Source organism: Serinus canaria, chromosome 2 (genome assembly GCF_022539315.1).
Source record: "Serinus canaria isolate serCan28SL12 chromosome 2, serCan2020, whole genome shotgun sequence".
NCBI lineage: Eukaryota > Metazoa > Chordata > Aves > Passeriformes > Fringillidae > Serinus > Serinus canaria.
In genome coordinates this window covers 88,891,120-88,904,654 of record NC_066315.1, presented here as the reverse complement: position 1 = coordinate 88,904,654, position 13,535 = coordinate 88,891,120, and positions in this window count along the sequence as shown.

The window sequence follows — 13,535 nt, the reverse complement described above, 5'->3', positions numbered from 1 at the left end:
TTTTTTGGGACTAATGCTGTTTTGATGGAAAAGTGATTAATTTTCTGAGAGTTGCAAGGCACGTCTTTAGTTCAGAGAGGGATGATGATGGAGAATGTTAAATACTTCAGTGAATTCATGAGAAATATGTGGGATTTGAGCAAGTGCTCAATCTGTGAAATTAATGGGGAATTGGTGGCACAGGGGAAGGATTAAATGAACACAGTCATGGGATTGGGACCTAAAGGATTCTAAAATATTGGATTGGGAGGTATCACTTGGGTCACTGAGTCGTTCATTCACAATCTCAGCTAACTATTTGATCGATGTTTATTTTAGATTTATCCACATAATATCTATTCTCCTTTCTTCCACCTATCACATTTCCCAGGACCAAAGGAAAATTAAGTTCTTCAGTAAAAGTTGCAACAAGAGAATGTCACAGAAAGGACACAGAAAGGGCTACAGTCATCTCCAATAGCTACGTCCCTGCAATATCAGGGAAGCAATTAAATAAAACTCTCAAGTGAGCCTAGAAAGCCAGCACTATGCCCCATAGTAAAGAAGTGCATCATATTTCAAATAAAGGAAATCTTTCCTTGTAGAGCCAAACCAAGTGGCCATTTTACCCTGGGTAAATGAGAGAGATAAAATAGTATGGCACTGAACATTAATTGCAGTAGAAAAGAGTAGAAGTATCTGAATATCCTTCCTATAACTTTTATCTAGTTATGGTCAATTTCCAACACTTCACCAAAAAGAAAACTTTCCATCCTGTAAGAAACTTATTTACCAAGATATGAAAATATTCCTTTCTTACTTCCAGGAAGGTGCATGAGAAGTGCAGGGCACAAAATTAATTCAGTTTATACACAGTGTAAACAGGAAGCACTCATTTCAACTCCCTGGACACACTGGATACCTAATCAGTCCTATCACAAGCCTAATCTCTTTATTCCCCCAGAATTCTTTTGCAAGTTTTTTAATCTTTCCTTCTTATCACCATCTTACATTGAGTTCCTACTGCACTGTCCTATTTGGGAACTAAAAACTAACTTCGTGGATGGTTAGATACAACCTAGTTAGCAAACTAAATGCATTTACAACCAAATTATTATAACTTCTCAAATGTTAATTTAATTGTTTTATGTAAAAAAACTCTTCTTCCTCTTGAATATCTAGCCCCTTGTTTCTGAGTTATTAAATTTCCTCCAAACCTTCTTATATTGTCTCTAAAGAAGTTAGGTATCTTTATCTTCACACAATAGCTACTGCACATTCCTAATAAATCTTTCCTACATTTAGTTCTATATTTCCTGAATACAGATAGGTGGTCCTGCATATCATGTTCCTAAAGAAGTCTTTTGATAGTCTTCCCTCATGGTACTAGTAAACTTGTCTCTGATAAAATTATCTGGTCTGATGTGTTCTGTAACTTGCCATTCTTTTTCACAACCCCATCACATTAGTTGCATCCTTGCATGTGCACAAGTTTTCCTCCATGCATTAGTTTCCAACTGATAAGGCCACAGTCCTCAAACTTGTTGTATGGAGTCAAGTACATCCCAATGGGTTCCATGACAATAATTTCCATTCTCCTTCTGTCACTCCGAACTGTTAAATTACCAAATTCCTTTGAGGTGCTTTTGCACCCTAAGTAATGGCAATAACTTATATTGTTCCAAGATATCACATTTGCCCCTAAAAATCAAAATAGTTCTCTGTGAGTAGGAAAGGTACGTGCTTCTTTCAGCATGCAATTTCTGTTTCGTGCCCTATTTTCTAGAGCACCGAGTGCACAGCACTCAGGCATGAGTGTGCAACCTTGACAAAATGCTGTTTTAGCCTTGAGTCAAATACAAGGTTTGAGTGACAGTAGTGTGTAAATCCAAACAACTGAGATGATAAAAAACAATAGTGAGAAAATTTTGATTGACATATGCACCTCAGTGACTACTTCTACTCTTCCAAAGGATTTTGAGCACAGATTCTGTGGTTGGGATTTGGAAGCCAGCAGGGGATCATTTGTAAGTTTTAGTCTTTTTGATCCCTGACCCAGTGGGCAAGGAAAGACATGTCAGGAAAAACACTGTGTTTTGGGGAGCAGCTAAGTACAAGATGCTTAGTAACAGTTAGTCTGATCTAAATATTGTTTTAGGATTTCAGCTGACCAAGATGTTGTCCTATTCATGCTGTTTAATGTGCAATAGGATTAAAGGCATGCATAATCTGAGCATGTATGAAACCCTTGAGACCCACTTGAATGGCAGGCTGAGGGTTTTGGCTCGGATCCTGCCCAAGAGGTATTAATTTGGGTATGAATCAAATAAGGCTGGGAACTGGTGCAGTTGTGCTAGTTACTGCTGATGTCAAATTTAAAGTCTCTCAGCTCTAATAAAGAATGTTGCCCAACTTGTGGGAATGCATTAAGATGGACAGAGTAGTGCTATTTAATGTCTAACAGGTCTGAAACTCTGACAGTGGAGATGATTACAAGGTTGCCAAACATTCCACCCTTCCCTCAGTGCTCCTGTCCCACAGACCTCAGGCAGTCTCCCAAATCTCTCTTCTCCTTGGTCTCCTAAGGAAGTTCTTTGGTAATGTAGCAGGAGAAACACAGAGGATTTGAGAGGCATGGTAAAAAATTATGAGACAGATTGAAATGTCCTTTGCTCAGAGTGGTTGTTAGGACTTTTAACAAGAGAAATTACTTGTGAGCTTAAGTGTTGGGTTTCCAGCATATTGGTTTACACAGAGGACCAGATTAGACTGGAGCTCTTGGGCTGAAGTTCTTCTCTCCTGTGACATTTAGCCCTTATGATCCATGGGAATTAACCTGTAGCTTGAATGATGGAAGCTGACTGCACCAGTGACCAGGTCTGTAAACCCAGTAGACAAGAGAGGTGACTGCCAGCTTGTACAAAGCACTTGGCAAATGAAAACAAGAAGTCACCAATGGGAACAGTGTGGAAGTCAAGGAAACAAGTAAAACTCCCCATATTTCCTTTATGTCCAATGTTTAATTCAGAGTTTTCAGAAAGAAGGTAATTGAAATGCTTTGCCAAGCTTAGAGGAGTTCTACTCTTAATTGGTTTTATCCTCTTCTTTCTCTGAGACAGCAGCACTCACATTCTCATAGTGTGGGCCTTCCCAAATTGTTCAACCACCTTTTCTATATAATAATTTAAACTCCAAAATTGCTCAAAATTTTATTTAAATTATGAACATTTCTAACTGTGAAATATATAATATGTCTGGGGAGATCAGAATCACCCTAAGGAAAAGAATAATGATTATCCAAACTGATGTGATGAATATGCATTTTGCATGCTTTCCTTTACTCTCAGTTTTGTATGGAAATCAGCATTTCAGTCATATAGGAGAAATTTCTGTAATCAAAGCATTTATTACACTTGAGGCAAGATTATTATTTAAAGTAAGTAGCAGACAATGTTCCAATGTACAGTAAAAAAACTAATTTTTCCAAATACACTTTAATTATTTTGTGTTCACTCACAATCCAAACTGAGAAAATAGAGCTTTAAAAATTGTTTCGTGGGGAAATTTTTATTAAGTCCAAATAGTTGAGATGTATCCAAAACCTGATTCAGGTAATTTTCAAAAATTATGAAAGAGATTTTAAAATTTAATAGTACTAATAAAATAGCACTATGTGCCCCTATTTGATATCTACATTTTGATATAGAGATTTCATTCTGTAGAGTCATATTCAAGCAGGTTGATGATTTCAAGTTCTCTTTGAAACACAAAATTCCTTTCAACTCTGAAAACCAAGCCAGACTTAACAGGACATAACAGGACACCAAGCCAAATCTTAACTAGAATTCAAACTTGATTTGTTCACCAGTTTTACTGACACTTTATTTTAGGAAAGTTTTACTATAAATTTTAAGTGAATTACATCTAGGAAGTAGAGAAAGTTTTTTTTATCTTACAGGAATTATTTTGATGTAATTTAAAATGAGGAAATTTTGTTATGTGTGGTGAGGACATAAAGGTAATGTTTTGGGAAGGCATTTTCTGTACCTAAGAAGAGATAGGTGAGACAAAAACTTGACTATATTAAGTAATTTGATTTAACTGCTAAAATACTAGATGCTGTCTCTAGTAAAGAGTAGGTACTTATGTTGAAAATAAGTTAGGCATCAAAATAGAAAAAAAGGTAAAAGAACATGCATTAAACAAGTTAATCAAAGGCAAAAAACTGACATAAATGAGCGTATTTGCTCTAGATAATGAATAGCATAATGAAGAAAGGCTTCAAGGTAGGTAAAATGCTTTCATTGTATTAATCCTAAAACTGGAAAATATAAATTGTGTCCTTCTCCACTTTTTCATGCTAAGACTTGTACTTCTGTAATTTCACTCCATTAGCATTGACTTAAATGAGCATTATTTCTTTGAAAGGCATGGACCTCAGATCTAATTCCAATTATCTTAGTGCATGATAAAGGACCTGTATTTGCAGGAAGAATTTGATGGATACTCCACACCCAGCTGAATCTAGCTGATTCCTAAGCCTGTAGCCTTTAAGAAGGTGGTAATACAATATTAAGAGAGACTAGCCATTTTGGCTAAGAAAAAAACCCCACCTAACAGCAGACCTAACAACAAAAATTGTCCTATTGAACACGAAGAAATCTATTTACACTAATGCATGTGGAAGAAAGGTCTGAGGAAATCTAGAGGAGCTCCACAAAAAGAGGACTCACAAGCAAACATAGGCAAAACACTGAAATAACTGTTAAATGAGACTCTTATGTGAGTGGACTTGAATATTCTTGTTGAATTAGCTCTTCCTTAGGTGAAGGAAGATTTCTTCGTTTCTCTCAAAACACAAAGAGTTTGTAAGATGAAAGAGCTCTGACAGTTTATACCTCAAAGGTGAAAATTCATTCCAGTTACATGAAAAGAAGGTGATTTCCTCCAAGGAAAATTAGGCTCAGCACACTAGTTCTGAATGTAATAAATATATTAAGAACAGTCCTATCATCTTGACAATGGCATTTTGAAAAGAGGTAGCCTTGTTCAACTCAGAGCAAGGCCATAAGTTCAACAATGCTCAAGAGGGGCTTCCGAAACACAGATATCTTAAGGACAGTGCCATTCTGCCTTCTTCCCTCAGATAACCTCTAGGGAAGAACAGCTTGAGATATCAGACTTGAGCATCACATTATGTTTCTTATCAGCTGCTTCAGCTGGCTCCTCACTTCACCTGTGGGTGTTCAGGAGTACTTGCTGATCAGCCCATGCCCTTTAGATAGATATTAGGAACATTGGGTTTTAATTGTTGTCTGAGGGCCAGACACTGAAAAGTTAGGTGCTGCTTTGATTAATTTGTAGGTGTTTAACATCATTAACTGGATTTAATTTATGCAACACTTAACATTTATCACACCTGATCCTCCCATGGCTTTATCTAGTGTCCTATAGAATGTGCAAAGTGGCCAAAAGCAAGTAAAAGTAGGGCCTAAAAAGCAAAATTGTGATCGTCTGTTCCCATAAAAGCTCTGTCAAAACACTGCAAAGCAGACTGTGAAATGAGAGAATGAAAAAGATTTTTTAAGCAACATGCCCTATTAGCAACTGCTCTAACTTGCCTTCATAGATAGACCCTCAGTAATGAGAACATAAAAAAAGAAAATAAATTTTTCCTATAGCACCAAGCAATTAAAGCTGTTTCACTTATTACTGGCTATTTGCTTAGGGAAATTATTTGTTTTATCAGGAACAGAACAACCACAATTTAATAATTGCATTCTGTGCAAAGAGCAACTGATAGCACAATAAAATCTCCCTATTTAACTGTGTAACAGGGGCTTGGGAACATAACTGGCAACATTATTCTCTTAGTATATAAAATATATATATTTGCCTGGTTTTTCAAATACTGGGTAGTTAAATTACCAACACTGTATCAGCTGCAACTAATAACTAATCCCATGAGAAAGCCCCAACATAAATCCAAATTCTACCACACCAGCTCTGTACCTCAGTACAATTCCTCAAATCCTCTCCTGCAAATCCCACCTAAATAGGTTAGTCCTGCAGCAGCGTGTTTCTGGAAGGAAAGGGGGATAAGAATCACAACAAGGAGAATTTTCTGAAATGTCAGGTTTCTCTCTGTTTTCCAGTTTAAATCCAGAGGACTTCAGGTTTTTAACTGCTCTATGAATTGAAATTTGACCAAGACAACATCCAAAGAAAGAGATTTGGGGCAGAAAATAATCCTTTTCCTTATCCATTTAAAGAATCAGGTGTAATTTTCATCTAAAAATAAAAAGAAAAAAGATTAAGAAGCAAATAAAGCTGACTACCTGCTCCCTGTTTGTCTTGATTCCACTGGTGTTAGGTCATGTGACAAAGGTATGGATGATTGATGCATCTACATGGATTATGGAACAAATGTAGACCATTCTATGGATTTTTTTTTTTTTTTTTTTTTTTTTTTTTTACATCCCACTCCCTTCCCCATGGAAAGAAGAAATTTACCAGGTCTGAGGTATTCATCTTCCATTACGAGGTATTTAAAAATACTCCTTTTTGAAGTCCTATTGTCTGGAACATCCAATGTGTATAAACCTGTGAAATACATATAAATATCTGCTTTGGAATAGATCTGCAGGTATATGAAACACCCAGCAGAAAGTAATAATTAGAAGATGATTTACTATATGCTTTTGGAATGTCTCAACCTCAGCATCATTGATCCTGATAAAGTCTGAAATCATGATATAGTTAATATGGGAATATATTAAACATGTGTGATTATGTGTGCAAAGGCAAAATAAACACATTATATTTTATTATGTTAGGTGTGTTAAGTTCTCACATATGCTCTGCAGCTATGTACGTTATTGTGCAAATACATAATAAACTATGGTGAGTAAAGGAAAGAAAATAAAACTATAGCTTTAATTCTGGAGAGGTCTTTTGAATCACTGTGTATTTTCCCCTCTCCAAAGCCAGCTCACAATAATTTGAAAATCATCTTTTCATCATTGGAAAGAACTTCAGATTTCCCCCCTCCAGCTATTGTGTGGTTGAACTTTAGGGGAAAAAACCTTTTGTATATTGAGCATTATTTTAAAGTCAATATCCACCTTAACATTTTCTAAAACTTCCATTACATTCTGAGTAATTTTTCTTCTTCTCTATTTCTGTGAAAATATATTTGCTTATTTATCCTGAAATATATAGTTTTGTTCATAGATGTTTAAATAGTACTCCTAATGAAGAAAAGATGTATCTTTGTATTGAATTATTCCATACTGAGGTATTGAGTGTACATTTACTTTCAAGGCAAAGTCAAAATAACTCTATCACCAACAAAGCTTCTAATGTAGCAATTAGTGGATGGAGAAAGGTACAGACTTGTGAACCAATGTGATGAGACAAATCTTGGTAAATTAAGTATTACAGCATTTCCAAACACTATTTTCCTGCTATCATGCACAATTACTTGGTATTTTAATCATAGTCAAATATTTTAGGCACTACAGAAACAATCAGAATTTTTTGTGTAGTATACCCTCTCCAGAAATGTCTGGAAACCTGTAACATAATGTTCTGTGTCACAGCAAATGTAGAGTTTTAGGCCAGGATGATTCCAGTGAAGCCAAAGTCAAAATAACTTATAATGGAGGAATTAGGTTTGACTTTTACTATAGTTTTGAACATTAATCCATTTTCTCTACTAACTCACTTCCCATTCATTAATTACATGACAGATTAAAACAATCAGTAGGGAAAAAAATCCCATCCAGCATAAATTTTACTTTGTTTCCATTTCTTATTTCAGCCTATAACTTTAGATATAATTAGTTATATTAAAGCTCTGAAGAATAAGGCTGCCATTAACAGTGATTTAGCAAATGCTTTCGAATTTTAGTCTTACACTACATAATTATACTTACATGAAATATAATTAATGAGGAAAACGTCTCAGATGTGTGGGCTAGGAAGGCAAATATAACTATCCTTTATTGTGCCTTCAAGGTTAGAATTATTATAGCACTTATAATTTTATTATAATTACCCATAATGAGACTCCACATGCGTGATACAGTCTACATGCTTTTGACATTAGAAGTTTTCAAAATGCCTCATTAAGTATTTTACTCTATATTTATGTGGTTTTCCTTCACCTCCCATTTTTGGGGGCCATCTATTTCACGTAAAAGCATACAAACTTATTTTAAAAATGCTACCATTAAAGATCATAAAATGATTACAATGAATAGATATTAAGATGTCACAGCTGTATAACGTATTCCTTTTATGTACTCCCATGCTGAATTGTTTTATGACCTATCATAAACCTATTAAACTACTGGTAATAAAGGATTGTAATTAGTGATAAAACCTTGTTGCTTACTGAGCCAAGACAGTCATCCTTACTTTGGATTTTATTGAAAGTAATCAAGATGAAACCTTCAGCAATGTCAAATAACACCTTCAGAGAAGAAGGTTGCACTTATGGTAGAGATTGCCAATATTTAAGCTTTTTCTGTCGTTTACCTGCACTGTATTTTGCAGACTGAGCTTGATTAATTCTGTTCCCCTCCACCATTTTCCCCATGAACTTACAGAGAAGAATGACAAATATAGGATAAATGAAGCCAAATAAGCTTGGAACACAGTTTGACTTTGGTGGCTTTCCATTTTGCTATTGTATTACGCATGTAGAAGGCTGTCCACAACCTGTTTCTTGGCAGGATTCAACAAGGGCTGAAGCAAAGTAGGACTCCTCAGATGTGAGCTCTGACTGAAACAGAGAATCTAGTTAAGGAAAAAAAAGCATGCAAGGCGCTGAACAAAATGTGTGACCTTTTCAGTTATCAAATCAAATTAACTTTTTTCCTAGTCATACTGGGCTGAATGCAAACATAGCTTCCAAAGGCACAAAAGCCACTGCTTTAATCTGCACAGTATCATCAAGTCCCTCTTAACATTTGTGTGTTGGCCTTCTAGAATACATTAATTTTGCCAGCGTGCTCAGATGGTTGGTTCTTGATGTATCCTGGTGAAAGCTGACATTTTCACTTCCCTTAATGTAAATTTTCTGTAGCTTAACCTCAAATTCTGGGTGGAGTAATTTTCTCAGAATCTAAGAAAATGCCTTTTACTGTTTTGGCATGGAAAGAGTATATGGATGAGACTGGGTTAAGGGAAAATATAATGCCAGAGATTAAACTCAGAAATCTGTATTCCTGTGTCCACAGCATGGCTACAGTATCTTGATCATTTTGAAAACTGGAAAGGGGGGGGGGGAGGGCAAAAAATCAAAAAATATTCACTTTTTCTTTATAGCACTATATTTCACTCTGCAGTAAACTGGAAAGACAGAGCCCTAAGCACCGAACAATTAACCCTCCACTAATTCCCCTTCTATCCTACAAAATAAAGAATACATCAAAGACAGAAGAACAGGTATCTTCTCTCCCATTCTTCTCAACATGGATTTATTTGTCCTAACTGGACTTTTAAACCTATTGTCCCTGGCTTTTCAAAGCGCTGAATTGAGCAATAGGGAAACTATAGTAACCAATAATCTGTTTCACTTCAATGGAAACTATGTATCTTGGGGATAACAAAGCCTGGGATAAACACTAAAAACCTCTGACAGGGTTTGGAGGGGGAGAGTATGGTGTCTGGACTGTCAGGTCACGTTTTAGCCAGCCTTCACCTATAGGCAACAGTTATTAGGGTATTCCTCATTTGTTCTTCACTAAGCAAATTCTTCAGAGGTGCTTAATGGTTACCTCAACTCCATTAAAATTCTCAGTATTCTGTGCAATTAATTCAGCCATTTGCAGAGGTGTGTGCATGCTAATCGCTTTGAGTCACATATACATTAAGATTATCTGCACCAGGCTCCCTTTGAAGGGATGCCTCCTCAAGGAAAGCTGTTACAACTTCGTATAGTAATATTTGTAGTCGAGTCAACACAATACACCTCTCCTTAATTCCCTTAAAGATTTTAAATCTCCCATTTCAGAGGGAGCAGGGGGAATGTGTATTTGGTATTCCCCATGCAATTATAAATCAGAATTAAAACAAATCCAATACCCACTTGGATATCAATACGACCAAATAATTTTACATTGCCTAAGATCTACATGAAATCAAGTGCACCAAAAGCTGATCACTTTCGCAAGTAAATCAAAAAGGCTCTTCCTCTATTTTATTTTTTATCTTAAATGTATCCAGAGTTTTATAGCTAAATACAAAAGCACTAGCAGTTGGTCATGCTTTAAGCTACTAGAAGAAAGTTAAGCTTCCACGTTGGCTAGCCGAGATATCAGCTCTAAGCTGACAAGTAATTAAACCAGCATATCTATAACAACTGTCATCTCTTATTTCTGTGCAACTTGGATGTAAACCAAAGGCACGAAAGCCAAAAAAAGACTTCACATTACTGGGCAACTGCTGAGCATCTCCTGCTGAACAGTTTAGCAGACCTGGGCATTTAGAGGATTGTAGCAGAGATCAAAAGGGTCAGAGATCCCTTTACCAATTAACAGCAGGGAGAAGAACATCAAATAAGGTGTAAATTTTAGCTCTGCAGTTTTGAGTAAGCCAAGCATGAAATGCATTCTAATACTCTTGAGTAGCTGCAGCTTTGAGCCATCAGTGATGTCACTGGTGCACTAAAGGAAGCTTAATCGCACTTAGAGTGGCATGTAGCAATCCCGCTCAGCTAGGTGCTAAAGCCTGCTGCTTCTTGTCTCTTTTGATAACACATGGGAATTGCCAGCCCCGACGTGGCTGGCGAGAACAGAAAACACTCCACAAAAAGCAGGCTTTCTTTGGGGTCTTACGCCTTTATTGCTCCCGATCTTAAAGAGATAGTGTCACAGTGTTTATTTTCTCCCCTTAATTGTTTCAAATAAAGAAGGAAATAATTAATAAGGCCCAGTGTAAGTAATCAGCCTTTGGGGGCTTGAAGCGCTGCCTAATCCAACTTTATGCAAATCACCACGGGGGGAAAAGCTGTTCCTATAGACATTGCTCTTTCTTCTCTTTCTTCTCTCTCCAGCCACCCCGCCTTTTAAGTATGACAAAAGAATGCCATTGAGCCTCTTTATGCATCCCCTTGACCGGTATATACTGCCCGGAATACGCAATCCGAGGGGATAGCGCTGGGAAATGCCGGGCAGGCCAGGAGCTGCTGGGACCAGAGGGAGGTGCTCCTTTTCTGCCCAGGGGCTGGGGACCGGCTGGGGGGGCTGTCCTGCTCCTTCTGCCGGGGGAGCCTCCCGCCCCGGCTGCCGCAGAGGATGTGCAGCAATGGCACCTGTGAAGGTGGAAGAGGCGACATTAGCAGCGAGAGAAACAGCAGCAGTAGCAGCAGAGAGAAATGAGATGAAACGGGCCAACTGCTCTGGCAAAATAGGAGTATAGCACTCAGTAAGGCTGAGCTAAAGGTCAGAATCGGATAAGTTTAACCTATTTTTAAAGTGGCTTTGTTTGTGGATCTTTACTGTTACCCAATGTCATGCTTGCTTTCTCATAGAGAAGTGCATGAAACAGAGTTTAAACAGAAAAAGGCTTTTTTTATTTTTTTTTTTACTGTTTGTGAATTAAAATTATGTCAATAATAATTCGAAGCACAATCCTTAAAGAAATAAATGTGAATATTATGTTATGCTTTTGTTTATTTCAGCTAACAAAAGATTACCATGGGGACAATTACAAATTCATGATATGGGTACATTCACAGAATACATTAGTGGTCCCGCTTCAGTGAGAAAATACAGTTGTGATGTTTAAAACGTGTTAAGAAGAATTCCCACAACTTAAATATGCACTTTCATTTTACAGATCTCAACTACAATAAGTTTAAATCAGGAATGCTCTATCTCTAACAGACTTCAATAAAATATATTTCACATGAACTTAACTATTCTGCTCAGAAACCCATCCCAGAGCACCAAATACTCCTTTTACATACCTAATTATTCATAATTGCATATACCTAATTTATTTAGGAAAAATCAGTGAAATCCCCTTTCTGCTTTGGTTTCAAGAGTGCAAGTTCTTGGTTTTATAAGCATTATGAATAAAACTAGATCTGAAAGGCATCATATCCACAACAAAGAGAAGCTAGTGACCAGCTCAAATACACTGTCTTTTGAACAACAAGTCAGTGCAGACAGAAGTAAATGACAGTTAATTACAAATTACATTCTGGTTGGGGCTGTGAAGGCCTCCTGGCTTGAATAATAATCAGGCCCTGGGGCACTCACCTGCCTGCAAACGAACATACAGAGACACAGGCTGGGGTGCTATACAAGTTTCAAAACAAGCTGCTAAACACAAAAGCTTATTGGATTACAGAGATTTAGGCAAAAAGCATTCAGATCTCTGGCAGCAAATCTAATAGTGGGCTGAAAGAATTTCTAAAGCATGAATTGCCATTTACTGTAAATTTCTGAATACTCCTCCTGATTTTGAGGAAAGAAAATAAGATCTCTTCTTTTCCAACATTAAAAAAGTTATCCTGTTGCAAGTGCCCTTTACGAAATATGGTAGGAGAAAGTGTCTGCTATGAATTAGAGACCTAATCTCTTTCTAAATTACAGAAATTACACATACTGTTTACATTATTTCTTTCTGATTCTTGCCATTCAACCAGTACCATATATGTTCTAAATGTAGCTTATATAAATGCAAATGAATCAGAAAAAAAGTGTTACTCATGGTGGAAGAAATACTATTATGCAGCATCTTTGACTGTTGAAATTTGTGTTGTTTACTGATGTCTGTTGCATTTTTTAACCGTTGATTTTAATCCCATATATTTGTAAAATATGACAATGTCTACATTAATTAATGTCAGTATTAGTGCAGTATAAAACCTTGGCTTTTGTAATTCACTAAAGCAATTTCTATTCATTTAGTTGAGCTAAGTGCTTATTGTTAAAGACAAAAGGCTCAACAGTTTGACATTGAGCTCATTATGTATGTTTAAAACATTCTGCAATTCAAGGCCACACCACATGCAATAAAAAAAAAGCCGGTGGGTTCAGGGATTAAAATTCAGACCACACAGTTCTCTTCAATAACTTTCCATTTAAATCTGTTTCAAACTTCAAAACAAAGCTATTTAGAGTATCAGCATACATGGGTGTGTAAGTATGGGAGAGTATATATCTTTTGGGCTCTTGATATGCATGCACAAACTTTCAGTTCTGTTTTTCTTTAAGTCAGCAGCCTGCGTGTAGATTCTGTAAAAAGATTTTCTTGTCAGCAGGTGAATGTGATCATGTGTTTTTGAAAGAATTTCTTGGTTTCAGAGAGAAAAAATTTAGTGATTTTTTGCTGTCTATGATTATTTGCAAAGACAATCTATAAAGACACCAGACTGGTTGTGCTCTGTATGGCATGGACATGTACACACAGTGGAATGAAAAGATAAATAACATGGAAAGTACAATGGGTTGGAAATCATGCTATACATTTCAGATAAAGTGTGCAGATTGCAAAAAGGCTTGAAAATCAAAAAATATTCTTGCAGTAAAAGTGTATAC